Source organism: Sparus aurata, chromosome 9 (assembly GCF_900880675.1).
Source record: "Sparus aurata chromosome 9, fSpaAur1.1, whole genome shotgun sequence".
In the NCBI taxonomy this organism is placed as follows: Eukaryota; Metazoa; Chordata; class Actinopteri; order Spariformes; family Sparidae; genus Sparus; species Sparus aurata.
Window position 1 is genome coordinate 14,563,341 of NC_044195.1, and position 12,629 is coordinate 14,575,969.

At 44.4% G+C, this 12,629-nt stretch overlaps 1 pseudogene; it reads right to left on the reverse strand.

The window, feature by feature from the left end:
• Window positions 1-141: 141 nt before the first annotated feature.
• LOC115588611 (uncharacterized) lies at window positions 142-7,247 on the reverse strand (annotated as a pseudogene).
• Between the last annotated feature and the right edge of the window lie 5,382 nt (window positions 7,248-12,629).

Below are 12,629 nucleotides of genomic sequence, written 5' to 3' on the forward strand. Positions count from 1 at the left end.
CGATCAATTCTTAATCACTTGGTCCTTCTTGTAAATTCGGCAAATGTTTGTTGTGACCAGAATTGTCACCCCGAATCCTCAGGACCTCAACTCTGTAAACACTGGAGGGAGAGAAGATTGAATGATCACACAGAGTCAAAATTAACTTTCGCCTGTTGCAAGAGGGAGAACTCAACAGCTCAATACAGATCACGTGACCTGCTCCTGCAGCTGTACCCCAAGAGTTCCGAGTTTTCCGTTGTTTGCAGGCTCGTTTTATTGCAATCAAAGGGGCGTTACATTTCATAAAGCATAACCATATTTAGATACATTTTACAGTTTGCTCCACATCTTGTTGTTTGGTTGGGGGTGTTTTTAGGGTAGGGGGTGTTTTAAGCCATAAATGGGTGCATTCACACTTTGCTTCATATCCTGGTTGGGGGTGTTTTGCTTCCCCCCCCTGTCGTACCATCCCCTGTGCTCAAGGACGCATATTTGTATCTTACTCCTCTGCTTCACTTTTGCTTTTGTAACTTTCCACTCTTCTCCTATACAGGGGTTACTCTATGTGTGCATAATAGACTGTTTGTCATCTGAATATCATAAAGCATAGAGAATATAAAAATCCACAATTCCCCCTTTTGAACTCATATATAGAGTTCAACACCAATAAAATTCAAAACAAACACACACTTGATATAAAAACAGCAAGAAGTATGGATACAGTATAAATCAGCGAGTAAAAAATAGCATAGTTAAGCTAAAAACGGTCAGCAACATCTTCTTCATCTGAGTCTGGAGATTTATCGGTCAGAAGCGGCACCATGCGAGTGGAATCTTGTGAGTGAGGAGCGATAGCTGTTGTGATTATGATTCACATGCATGTGGTTCCTGTAAGAGCTAGTTTGGTCAAAGCCCAAGCAAATGCTCCTAAAATAGCTAACCAACATAAGACAAGAATGAAAACAGTGAGATCCTTCATCCCATCTAAGACGACGACCTAAAGGTTCAAAACATACACTCAATCACACTCAAATAAAAAAATAAAAAAAAAATAAGAGAATAAACAAAAAAGCCCTGTTTTTTGGTGGTAGTTTGGCACACTACATGTAGGAGAGGAGCGCTATTTCACCTCCTCCCAGCCGGGGTTTCTTCGTTCTTCAGACTCCAGGGGTAGACTACCCTGGAGTCTTTGGTCACTGCAGGGGATTATTCTGCCCCTTTCTTGGCAGGACCTTCTACTGAGTCAGCCGACTCAGCGTTCTGCTCCTGGAGGTTTCTGTGTATGTCGGCCACAGTACGTTGTGGCTCCTCTGCTGCTGCGCACTGGCTCCAGTGGAACCAGGTGTCCCCCTTTCCTTTAAGGCGGACGGCGTGTGTTGTTCTCTCGGTGATCTGGAACGGACCTGTCCACCTAGGCTCCGTCCACTTTCTTTTGATTACTCTCAGTAACACCCACCCCACCTCTGGGGATGTGTGTCCACTCTCCTCCGTGCGTTGGCTCTGGACCTGTTTGGAGAAATGTGACACCAAACTATGCAGTTCGTTATAATACGCTCTTTTAGTCATTGTTTGTCCCTCCTCTTCTGTTAGAGGAAGTTTAGAGCTTGGTCCTGGGAAAGCTCTCCCTGTTTGTAGCTCGTGGGGAGTAAAACCTGTCGAGGTATTTACCGAGCTACGTATTGACATTAGGGCTAGTGGTAGGGCATCTACCCAATTGAGTTTGGTCTGTGCACAGATTTTTGCCAATTTGGTTTTGACTGATTGATTCATCCTTTCCACTTTTCCCTGGGACTGTGGATGATACACTGTCCCAAACCCATGTTTTAAACCCAGCATTGCCTCCACCTGCTGGAGGTCTTTATTTTTGAAATGTGTTCCATTGTCAGATCTAATTTTCTCAGGGAACCCGTGTCTAGGGATGTAATGGTTAATCAGACTTTTAATCACAGTCTGGCTGTCCTCCCTCTTTGCTGGCCATGCTTCCGGCCACCCTGTGTATGCATCCACACACATCAATATGTATCGATACCCTCGAACTGTCTGGATCATGTCAGTATAGTCTATTATGATCTCTTTTCCTGGGTTGGTCTGTAAAGGGTATCGTCCTGGTTCTGGCTTTATTGTTGGTTTCACATTAAACTGTGTACACTGTTCACACGTTTTAGTCAGGTATTGAGCCATGTCTTTCATGTACGGATGCCACCAGTGGTTCAGGTTCCTCATCATCTGAGCGACTCCTACGTGGCCTATCCCATGTGCTTCTTCCATAGCTGTCTGTCTAATTTCAGGAGGTAAAAGTGGTCTGCCGTCTGGACCACGCCATAGTCCATCTACTTCAGTCGCCCCTCGTGCTTTCCACAGAGTTTTCTCCTGTGGAGAGGCTTTGGTCTGTAAGTCAACTAGTCTTTTTAGGTCGATCGGTGGTCCGGTCTCTGTCTCGGAGCATAGTAGTATGGCTCTTTCTACGTACCCTGCTGCTTGTTCGCTGTCTGATCAGCTGCATTGTTCCCTCTGGCTATTTTGTCTTTCCCTGTGCTGTGCCCTTTGCACTTGATGATTGCTACTTTCTTTGGTAACAATAATGCTTCTGCTAGTTCTTTCATTTCGGTCTCATGTTTGATTGGTTTGTCTCCAGCTGTTATGAATCCTGCTCTGAGCCACTGTCCTAATTCCACATGGACTGCTCCAGTGGCATAGGCTGAGTCTGTGTAGATGTTTACTTCCTGTTCTTGTGCTATTTTTAGAGCCTCTATTACAGCCACTACTTCTGCTCTTTGGGCGGATTGTGTTCCTTCAAGTCTCTCTGCTTTTAAGACAACTGTCTCTTTGCCCTGATCTTCTACTACTGCGTATGCAGCGCGGAGTCCATCTTGTTCGTGTCGGAAACAACATCCGTCTGTGAAAAGATCTCTAGCTCCTTCTATCGGGCTGGCCTGTAGGTCTGTTCTAACCTTTTCATCTTTTGCTGCTCTTTCTACACATAGGTGTGGTTCTCCTGCACCTATCTGGTCTGCCATGTTTATCCCCTCGTGTGTAAAGGTGATGTTTGGTGCTTCTAAGATTTTACTTAGTCGTCTCTGTCTCAGTGTGGTCAGCGTAAAAGTTTCTGAGTTAACATACGCTACTACACTGTGTGTTGTCAGGATTTTAAGCTGGTGCCCCATGACGATGTGCGCAGTTTTTTGGATGATTTTTGCTATCCCTGCCGCATGTTGCGTGCAAGGAGGATGCCTTCTTTCCATGTTATCTAGCATTATGCTCACAAACATGAGAATCACTCTCTCTCCCCCTTTTCTCTGGAACAGGATGCCATTTATGCATCCTTCTGTTCCAGAGACATCAAGAAAAAATGGCTGTTTGTAATCAGGTGTTGCAAGTTCAGCAGCAGTTGCAAGGGATTGTTTTAGTTCGATAAAGGCTTTTTCCGCCAGTTGTGTCCATTCTACTTTAGCCGAAAGATTTCGCATGCCCTGATCCCTGACCAGCTGCCGGAGTGGTTGAGTCAATCCCGTGTAGTTTGCCACGAAGTTTCTACTGTAGCCTGTCAAGCCAAGAAATGATAATACGTCTTTTACCTTCTCAGGTTTGGGGTGATGTAAGATCGTTGATCGATGCGCTGGAGACAAGCCCACCCCCTTTTGTGATACCATTCTTCCCAGAAATGAGACCTGTTTACGAGCAATTTGTAATTTTGATTTGCTGACTTTGAACCCTGTTTTGGCCAAATGTTCAAGGATAGTTTTGGTGGCAGCTAGACAAAGGGCGGCGGAGGGCGCGGCGATCAATAAATCATCAACGTATTGGACCAGAGTGGTGTTTTCTGGTAGCGCGCAATCCTTTAAAACTTGCTTTAGTACCTGATTAAAGATACCTGGGGAAAGGGCGAAACCCTGTGGGAGTCTGGTATATCGCAGCTGCCTGCCTTGATATGTAAAAGAAAAAATGTCACGGCATTCTTCAGCGAGTGGTAGACAGAAAAATGCGTTGGCTAAGTCAATGCATGAAAACCATGTTTGTGATGGATCGAGGTTAGCCAGAGCCACATAGGGGTTAGGCACTGGCACCGTGGGCGTAAGAAGTATGTCATTAATACACCTTAAGTCATGTGCCATTCGATATTTCCCTGTACCTTTCTTCTCTACTGGTAAAATAGGGGTGTTCCAAGAGGAGTATGATTGCTCTAAAACACCGGCTTGTAACAATCCTTCGATTGTGTCTGCTATGCCTGCCTCTGCCTGAGGTTTATGCGGATATTGTCTTATCCATAGCGGCGAATCAGTTTTCACTTTAAATGTTACTGGAGTGCATTTAGTGAGTCCCACGTCCGTGGGACCCTCAGCCCACAAATGGTCAGGCAGTGAGGAAAGAATTTCCTGTGCCAGGTAGTGATCTGTTTTTTCTCTACCGTGCGAGCGAGTGATTTGGTCATGTTGTAACGTCGCTATATCTGAGCTGTTTGTCAAGATTTTATAGGTGCGCGTAGAGTCAGAGAATAAAACCTGCGGAATTTCAGTATGTCTCCAATCCGAGACACTTAATGCCCTTTTTACCATCCCACCTAATTCTTTAGCCTGATGCTGAGGATGTACAGCCAGCGAAACATGAGGGGCAGCTTCGTCCTCCATCATGTACCACTGCAACTGTTCAGGAGCCAAATCAACACCCGCAGCCACCCCTTCTGGTGCAACGTAAATGTTTTGACTATGTACATCCCAACACACCCCTTCAAGTTGATCCCTGAATTTCTCCTGATACCAATCAGTTTGTTGTCTATCATAAAACAGAGTCACATGCGGAGGGTCGGGGGGAGAGACAAACGGTTCGATTTGGGCTATCAAGGGCTTCCACTGCAGGTACGCAGAGAGGATGCCAGATGTGTCGGGGGTCTCTGGCTTTATCATGCCCCAGTATATGTCCGCGCATGCTTCTTCGACGGGAGCCATCAAATATTGACCTCCGGAGGGAGTGCCTGAGCAGTGTAAGGTGGTACGGTCTGGTAAAGTCACTGCGAGCCCGTCCGGGCTACACAAAATGGAGGCTCCCAGTTTGATGAGGAGGTCCCTCCCCAACAAATTCGCAGGGACGGTGGGGGAGTGGACAAAACTGTGCATCAGTGTTTGCCCCCCAATTTGAGTCGTTAGTGGAATAGTAATTGGCAGAGTTTGTTTTTCCCCAGAGAAGCCCATGACCGTAATGCGCTGTTTCGAGAGTTTGTCAGGTGGTGCCTGAATAAGTGTGGAACAGGTAGCACCCGTATCCACTAGGAAAGGGAGCACGTCTGTGTCGACCTTTATCGACAGCATCGGGTCTGCCGGATTGCTGCTGTCGGAGCCTCTCCGTGGGGTGTGCTATTGTTGTTGGTGCGCCTCTCCGTCCCAGCGTTCCCATCCGAACGCGGGAAGCTGGCGTGCAGCTGGAGCACTCTGCCCGCGAGGCTGTGGAGGTTTCTGCTCTCCAATGTGTGGACAATCTCTCACCCAGTGTCCTGTCTCCTCACAATAGTAGCAACGACCTCTCCCTTGTCCTCCCCTAGGTGGACCGCCCCTTCCACGCCCGCCTCCCCATGAGCCTCTGCCCCTACCATACCCCCGCGTGGGCCTCTGCTGTTGGTTTTGATTTTGATAAGGAGGTGGCTGGACCCAGGGTGGTGTTGGGTAAAGGTCTGGGGTTCCTGCGGCGCCCTGTGTAGCTACCAGCACCTTTTTATCAGGCTTTTTCTTATCATTAGTTTTTTGCCTGGCCTCTGCCAGCTGTATTTTCAGTAATTGAGCCTGCAGGTCTTTTACTGTCTGACTCTCATCCTCTACTTTATCCTGAGCTCGCAACAAATGATGTATGAGGTGGCGGTCCCATACTGTGGAATCGCAACCTGCCATGTCGGGGTTATTCTCCATGGCTTTTCTCACCTCCTCTGGAACACCCTTTAAGACGGCCGCCCTATACCACTCTCTCTGTACGCCTTCTTTTCCGGGGTGGCACCCGGTTTGTTTGATCCACATGTCCTTACTATGGTCTAAATACTCACGCGGGCTTTGTTTTGTGTCCCATTTTAGCTTTGGTACTGCAGCGGCACTAGGAAGAGGATATTTAACCCTCATGGCCTGACCCATTTTTGTGCTAACAGTAGTAAAAGGGATATCATCTCTGTCTTTATTTGTGCCTGCATCTTCCTCAAGGTCCCGTACATCAGACCCTGTAAGGCATCTACTTATTACTGCCCTGAAATCTCCTAACGCGAGCTTTTGGCCAGCTGTCAATTTATCTAGCTGACTCAACCATAAGGACCCTCCTTCTGCCACGGGGGGTAGTTTATCCACTAAGGCTTGGACATCACCTATGGGGAATGGACGGTACTGCATAGTATTGCTCGAACCTGCCTGTATCAGTGGGAGTTGATATCGGATAGGTGGTCTAGATGAATGTCCTGTCTGAGACCTAGTTTGCATGCGGGCCTTTTCGGTCAGTTCCTTCATAACCCGGTGTGACTCTTCGATCTCTTGTTCTAGCTGTTCTAACGCTTTTCCGTCGTTATCTTCGCCCCATACTCCCCTCGCATGCATTGCCACCTCAGCTTCCTCGTCCCTATAGGGTCCTGATTCCCATCTGCCTTTTGCTGACATTTCAATCTCCCCTTCTCTGTCTTCCCTTTCATGTAGGAATCGGGCAATTTTGTCTTCGACTATTTTTTCTTTTTCCTCCTGCAATTGTATCTGTGTCAATTTTTCTCTAAGTAGTCTCTTTCTTTCTTCTGATTTGTCTTTTCCTCCCTGTGCTCCCTGCACCCACCTATCTATATCGGGCCCGCAGGCCCCTTCTGGTGTCTTTGCTCCCTCCTTTTCTTTCGGCCGCATCCATTTTATCAAATCCGCCTCAGAAAGGCCTAACTGCACTTCCTGATTTGTTCCGTCTCTCTGTCCCCTTAATAAAAACGGCTCTGGCTCAATATGATTTGTCTGCTTCTGAGCAGTGTCCTGCCTTTGGGGTGTGGGAAGCGGTGCGTGAGATGTTATTTCTGAAGCTGCCGTAACGCTTATACTGCTACGTGATTCTGTCCAGTCACTATCTTGGGCGTTATCTATATAGATTTTCCCTGATGTTATCTGCAGTGAGGGATATATACCCGGTGTAGGTTTAGTAAGCGGAGCACTTGGACATGCAGTCGAGTACGGTGGGGGATTTGGAACCGGGGGGTTGTCTATTTTTTGTTTTTTGGATTCTTCTATCATGAGGTGTTTTACTCCCTGCCACCACATAGCCCATTTGCTCCATTGAGCTCTCTCCTCACTGGCTTTTGCCTGTGCTTTCTTATGCTTTCCCTTATTTATGAGTCCGCATATTTTCCCTTCCTCTATCTCTTTCTCCTCCCTTTGCTTGGCTTCCTCTTCTTTTTCCAAAACTCAGCCTTTAAGTTACCTTGACCTTGCATGCTTCTCTTTTTCTCCTGCATCAATTTTATCACTGCTGCTTTTAGCTTAGATTTTTCTTCTGCCGCTGACCGGGGTTCGTGTGTTCGATCTATCACTTTATTGAGAGCCAACACCTGCTCCTCGACAGTCCTAAGTCCCGTAATCGGTCCCCACCCGTCATCATCTATTTCTCTGTCAAACTCGCCGTCCATTGTTTTTCTCAGTTATTTCAGTTGGCGGTGTACTACAAGTTTTGTTCCTCTCCGTACTACAAGATGTTACTTCCTCAATTCAGAGTTTGAGTGACTTACTTCAACAGGCCACTGCGTATGTTAACACCGTTAGGTTTCAACAGTGCTGCTGCTTCAGTTCACTTTTGCTCTGACATTCACACACATACACATTCATTCATTACCCTCTAATTATGGACTGCTCACAGTAGCGCTATGGTCTTGCTAGTCCCTGGCCTGCTCACATTTATTTCACTGGTCTTGCTAAGCCTGTTAGCTCACATTTATTTCACTGGTCTTGCTAACTTTTATTCTGAGTAGCTCACATTTATTTCACTGGTCTTGCTACTCTGTGTGTGTTTTCTCGTGTTCTGGAAAGGAATGCTTTGACTCACAGGACTTATCTTCTCTGTTCTTGCTGCTTCAGAGCATTTAGAGACAACTCACGTGGGATGTCATGCGATCTTGAAGTCTCCAAATGTTAAAACAGCTCACAGTTATTTTTTATTTTATTTATTTTTTTTTTTCTGGTCTCGTTATCTCAGGGGCTGGAGATAACTCACAGTTAATTGCTACATATGTGTTTGTGTTCCTATCCCAAGTTCTGGCCGACTGGAAACTATGGCACGCTATGTCCCTGGTATCCAGTCCTTGCTGTGAATCTAATCTTCACAACTGACACCAAAACTTTATATATCTGTAATTTGAGATTCCGTCCACTTACTGCAGCGACCACCTAGATAGTGCGATCGTGTTTCAGTTTTCAGTCACTCAACATTCACACCATGTGTTTTGCCTGGTCTTGCCTTTTCTTTTTTCTAGCTTTCCTTGATTTAGCATTTGGGGATCCTCAGCCCCCGGGACTCAAACCCAGCTGTACAGCCCTGCTGTTTTAACAGCCCCTCGTCAGAGAACTGTGGGAGTCGCCACTCTCAGGATTTACACACACTTCCTTATTCTTAAGTTCATTCACTCACTCTATATATCATAGTGTAATCATTCACCTCGTCCCCCACTAAATTTGCAGACTTTAACTACTAGGATTTAGGACACAATAATTTAGTTCTATGCCAATGCAGAATAAAGATCTGCTTACCTTAAGTATGCCGGCTTGTGTCCCTCGTCCGTTCGTATCGGTCTTTCGTTTCTCAAATCACGTGATGAGGTCCGCTTTTGTCAACTTGGAGTTGATCCCGGACGAGCCCCCAAAATTGTTGTGACCAGAATTGTCACCCCGAATCCTCAGGACCTCAACTCTGTAAACACTGGAGGGAGAGAAGATTGAATGATCACACAGAGTCAAAATTAACTTTCGCCTGTTGCAAGAGGGAGAACTCAACAGCTCAATACAGATCACGTGACCTGCTCCTGCAGCTGTACCCCAAGAGTTCCGAGTTTTCCGTTGTTTGCAGGCTCGTTTTATTGCAATCAAAGGGGCGTTACATTTCATAAAGCATAACCATATTTAGATACATTTTACAGTTTGCTCCACATCTTGTTGTTTGGTTGGGGGTGTTTTTAGGGTAGGGGGTGTTTTAAGCCATAAATGGGTGCATTCACACTTTGCTTCATATCCTGGTTGGGGGTGTTTTGCTTCCCCCCCCTGTCGTACCATCCCCTGTGCTCAAGGACGCATATTTGTATCTTACTCCTCTGCTTCACTTTTGCTTTTGTAACTTTCCACTCTTCTCCTATACAGGGGTTACTCTATGTGTGCATAATAGACTGTTTGTCATCTGAATATCATAAAGCATAGAGAATATAAAAATCCACATGTTATACAGAAATATAGACATCTCATAGTGGAGAGGAGTGGTTCTAACATGGATCTGCCTGTTTGTGACAGTTAACAGAGACTCCGCTGAAAATAATTCACGGTGGGGATGCCAGGAGCTTCCACTCCCCCCCTAAAGCAGTGGCTTTTGTGGAGACTCTCAGGTGAACTACATGAGTCACTAGCCAATCTGGATGAAAACTGTTTTGAAACGTTTTGAACTAAGTTTGTTTATGGGCAGATCATATATCTATTTTCATAATGATGCTGACTCATAAAGCTAAACTGAATAATTTCAAATGTCAACCTTTGCCCTACTATCCTTTGTTTATGGCTGGCTGATAACATGATGTGTAGACCAATTAGTGCAGAGTACTTTAATTAGTTTTTTGTGGGGGCATGAGACTTTTTTCTTTCTTTTTTTTCTCACTGTTTTGTTGGTCTGTTCACCCTGTGGATATCATTATCATTCTGGTAGTGTTATCTGAGCTTGGAGCTGTAAGAGAAGTTAGTCAAGTTAGTGTCTAGTTATGAAGAAGGTTATGGCAGTCCCCTGGTTATCACGTGGGGAAGGTTCCTCCAACAGTGTTGACACATCTGTTATTTGTAATGTGTGTTGTCTGTTTTTTGTTCCTTAGCTGGCTTACAACTAGGTACAGAATCAACATAGAGATTTCAATACCTTTGGGAGCTTAAATCTTTTCAGTAAAAAATGTTACGACCTGTGACACATTGAGACTGTGCACTTTGGATATAAGGGGAAGCCACTTGCCCATCAACAGGAAAAATTGCAATCTTTAAAAAAGGAAAAAATTGCCATCACTATGTTGCAAGAAACACACCTTAATGGTGAAGAGCATTTAAAGTTGCAACAGTGCAGCTTTGATCAAGTATATTTCTCATTGTTCACCACCAAAAGCAGAGGGCTGGCAATACTCATTAGGAAAAAATTACCAGTTAAAGTGTCAAGGTGTATCAAAGATAAATATGGACTGTTTGTACTTATACCAGCCTCCTTACATGGGGAGGATTTTGCTCTCTTAAATGTAAAATTTTTTGATGGAGACATTTGCCAAGTTGTCTGATCTTGTGATTGATGGAACTTTTGGTGGGAGAGGACTTTAATTGTCTTATGAATCCTTTGATGAACAGGTTCCCTTTGGGGGCCTTACCCCTATCAAAACAGTCGAAACAAATGATGGTCTGGTCTGGACGTCTGGAGGACAATTCACCCTGCAGATAATCAATTCACCTTTTTTTCTAACCTTCACAACTGTTACACAAGTTGATTTGAAAAGTTTAAGTATATCAGAGAGGGAATATGTCAAGCAACCTACAGCAGCTAAACTGAAGGAAATAAGTGCTATTCACTCTACATTAGACTCTTCATTAACAAAGAAGGCGAAAGGAAAAACAAGATAAGATATGGAGAGATAGAACAATCTTCCCATATCATGGCTGGGCCGAATCTCACTTCTGAAAATGAATATCCTTCCATGTTTGCCCTATCCAATGCAAATGATTCCCATCTTATTCAATCATAAAATTGTGAAAAAACTGAATGGTTGTTTTAGTTCTTTTATCTGGTGTAAGCGAAGACCACGGATCAGGATGTCGGTATTACAGTTACCAAGTGCTATGGGTGTGCCTGATCTCCCAGATATTAAAAGATATCAATTGAGTGCCCATCTAAGATATAAAGCTTAATTGTTAAAAAGCGATGCTTCCTCTTCCTGGCTTGATATTGAGAAGTCCCCATCCAATTGTCCTCTAAAAAAATCTACTTTTTATTGATAAACTGAAATGTATTAAAAAGCTTTTCAGCAAGTCTGTTACAATTAATACTATTAGAGCATAGAAGATCACACAGCATATGGAAGGCAGATCAGGACTTAGATCAGTTTTCACCCCGACTACTGATAACCCTGACTTTCTCCCAGGGATCTTGGACAGGGCTTTCAAATGCCGGACAGCTAAGGGAATTTCTTCCTTGGGTGACCTTACTGATCGTCCTACCCTCATGACTTTCAATCAAGTTATGGAAAAAATATGGCATATCAAGAAATGATCTTTTTCGTTATCTTCAGGTCAGAGATTTTATTATAAAAAACACATCGCTGCTTGCTGATGTTAATGTCACACAGATAGAAAAACAAGTGCTTCTTTTTCCATTAGAACCTTTTATGCCGTTCTGAGGGGTCGCTAAAATCTCGGTGCTCGGATGCTGGGGGTGATCTGGGAGAGGGAGCTGGGTGTTGTTATAACTGAAGAGATGTTGGATGACATCTGGGAAAATGCACGGAAAATAACGGTTTGTAATCGGACAAGAGCGATGCAACTTAAGATACTGCACAGAGCACATGTTGCCCCAAACCGTCTCTCCAAATACAGAAAGGATGTCTCTCCACTTTGTCTTAAATGTAAGACAGAAATTGGTGATCCAACTCACTGTTTCTGGTCCCGTGTTAAGATACAGAAGTATTGGAGTGATGTCTGAAGGAGCTTGAAATTGAACCAGTTTACCTCCTTCTGGGTCTTCCCCTTTGGCCATGTAACTGATATGTAATGGAAAAAACTGTGTAATGTTATGAGATTTTGTGCCAGGAAAAACATTCTTCTGCAGTGGATCTCAGATAAAAAATATGTCTCAGATAATGGAATATATACCTCTGAGACTGACCTGTCTCCTGCACTACAAAACGAATGCCTTTGAAAGAATATGGAAACCATTTCTTGATTACATTTAAGTAAATTTTTCGCCTATAATGACCAGAGCATTTGTATTAAAACAACTGTATAATTTTTCTTTATTTAGCTCCCATTGTATTTCACCCTGTGCAGTATCCGTCACATTTACCCGGAGCTGATCTTTCCATTTGTGTTTGTTTTTTTATGTTGTTATTCCCAGCTTGTTTTTGTTTGTTTTTTTTGTTTTTTTTATAAAAAAAAAAAATCTATAAACACTTTTGAAAATAAATAAGTAAAAAATCTTTCAGGCGTAGCTGCAGCCCCCTCAGCAAACCCACCTTCTCGCGTCCACTGTCGGGTCCACATACCCCAACACTCAGTGTGGTGTACGTGTGACGTGAGTGAAGACCAGACCAGATGTCAGATGAGGGTTTCCGATCATTAAATATTTCTTCCTGTCAGAAAAGCTATGTTCTCTCTGCGCCACATGTCTTTCATCCCCTCATTCTCATCCTCCCCTCTTGTTCCAGTCTTCTCCGTGGTGGCTGA